Source organism: Cannabis sativa, chromosome 2, assembly GCF_029168945.1.
Source record: "Cannabis sativa cultivar Pink pepper isolate KNU-18-1 chromosome 2, ASM2916894v1, whole genome shotgun sequence".
Classification (NCBI taxonomy): Eukaryota; Viridiplantae; Streptophyta; class Magnoliopsida; order Rosales; family Cannabaceae; genus Cannabis; species Cannabis sativa.
In genome coordinates this window covers 66841696-66843805 of record NC_083602.1, presented here as the reverse complement: position 1 = coordinate 66843805, position 2110 = coordinate 66841696, and the positions used below count along the sequence as shown (strand labels likewise).

Here is a 2110-nt window from a genome sequence, read left to right as displayed (position 1 = left end):
GCCTATTCCCGTCGCGACGGGGGATTTGCCAGTCGCGACGGGAACTTACAGAAAGTTTCAAAAATTCAATGCTGAACTCCCGTCGCGACGGGGGGATTTGCCAGTCGCGACGGGAACTGACAGAAAATCTTCGAAAATTCTCTGCTCAACCCCGTCGCGACGGGGACTGTGCCAGTCGCGACGGGGACCCTGTTGACGGGATTTTTGGGCAATTTCGTAATTTCACGAATTTTGAAGATGAGAATTGGTTTAAATAGCAAGGGTTCGTGAAAAATAGAGAGGATTCAGAATTGGAACCCTAGAAACAAAGGAGGAGGCTAGAAGAGCGGCTTGTGGGGACCCGAATCGATTGCTTCAACTAGTTCTTTCTCTTCTCTTTAATTTTTCTATGTTCTTTTCTATTTCAATGTTAATTATGGATTTGATTATGGATGTTTTGAACTAAACTCCTATTTAGGGAGAATGATGAATGTTGTTTAAGTTTTCCTAGTTAATGATTAATTGCCATTCCTCCATCTTGATTGTGAACACTATTCATATTTGTGTTTAATTTCCATGTGCAAGATTGATCACCTTTTACATGTTTTATGATCTCAATTCAAAATCTGAAAAGTGAGAATTGAGAATGCTAAAATTGGATAGTCTAGGTTTTGATGTGAAACGAAAGTATTTACATAGCCTTTGTGACATTTGGATTATTGCTTAATGCTGATTTCAAGTTGGTTTAATTAAGAGATTAATTAGAGAACATGAGATTTAGAACCTAGAAGATCTGAAAAGAGCTAGGTTAATTCATAATCTGTCATTCACTTCAAGAGAAGGATAGCATTTAATCATTAACATTGGTAACTTAACAACAGGATTCATCTCCCTATTTTCTTATCTTGATTAATCTTACTTTGTTATTTTTAATTTTCTGAATTGTCTTATTTAATTCATAAAAAAAGTATTCTTTTACCAGATAGAATCAATAGTATAATTTAGTAGTAATTAGTCCAATTCCCTGTGGTTCGACCTCACCTGTGTGAGTTTACTACTTGATTGCGTATACTTGCGTAGTGATCATAAATTTAACAACAAGTTTTTGGCGCCGTTGCCGGGGAATTGTATAAAGATTAATATTACACAAAATTATACTAACTTCTACTTTGGTTTATTTTTCTTGCTAATTACTAATCTTTTTCTTGCAATATTTTCTTTATCTACTTCAGGAATCCTAAGTGTATGCGCCGTCAAGGACAAGCAGTCATATTACCAGTTGATCCTGAAATCGAGAAAACTTGCAGGAGGAATCGAAAGAACAAGAGGCAAGAAAGAGTTTCAGCAACTGCTGAAACATCAGAAATCATGGCTGCCAATGTGAACAATAATGCTGGAAACAATGGGGGTAATAACGGTAATAATGGAGGCGCCGTGGAAGACCAAGCTAATGGCCGTAGCTTGAGAGATTACATTCTCCCTACTCTGACGGGAGTGCAGTCATGTATCAGGCCACCGGCAGTGGATGCGAATAACTTTGAGATCAAACCTGCCATACTTCAAATGGTGCAGTCTTCAGTTCAGTTTGGTGGCCTCCCTTCTGAAGATCCTAATCTGCATCTCTCGAACTTCATGGAACTTTGTGAGACTTTTAAAGTCAATGGAGTTAGTGATGATGCCATTCGTTTGAGACTGTTTCCATTCTCACTTAGAGAAAGAGCCAAGAGTTGGTTAATCTCCTTGCCACCAAATTCCATAGCAACATGGACAGACTTAGCAACTAAATTTCTGTCTAAGTTCTTTCCCCCAGCAAAGTCTGCTAAGCTGCGAGGAGAGATCAACAATTTCTGTCAACAAGAGAATGAGTCTCTCTATGAGTCTTGGGAGAGGTTCAAGGACTTAATCAGAAAGTGTCCTCATCATGGTATTGAGAAGTGGATGCTGGTTCATAATTTCTATAACGGGTTGGTTGGTAACACTAGAACTCTAATAGATGCAGCAGCTGGCGGAGCCTTTATGAGAAAGAGTGCTAATGAGGCGTATGATCTATTGGAGGAGATGGCTCTAAACAACCAGCAGTGGCCAACTGAAAGGAGTCAATCTAAGAAGGTAGCTGGTGTGTTAGAGGTTG

General features: G+C 39.1%; 1 non-coding gene across 1 annotated transcript; it reads right to left on the bottom strand.

Moving 5' to 3' along the window:
• Positions 1-1800: 1800 nt before the first annotated feature.
• Positions 1801-1907, bottom strand: LOC133035274 (small nucleolar RNA R71). Its single transcript, XR_009686551.1, has one exon. It is a non-coding gene; the product is annotated as a small nucleolar RNA R71 (small nucleolar RNA).
• Between the last annotated feature and the right edge of the window lie 203 nt (positions 1908-2110).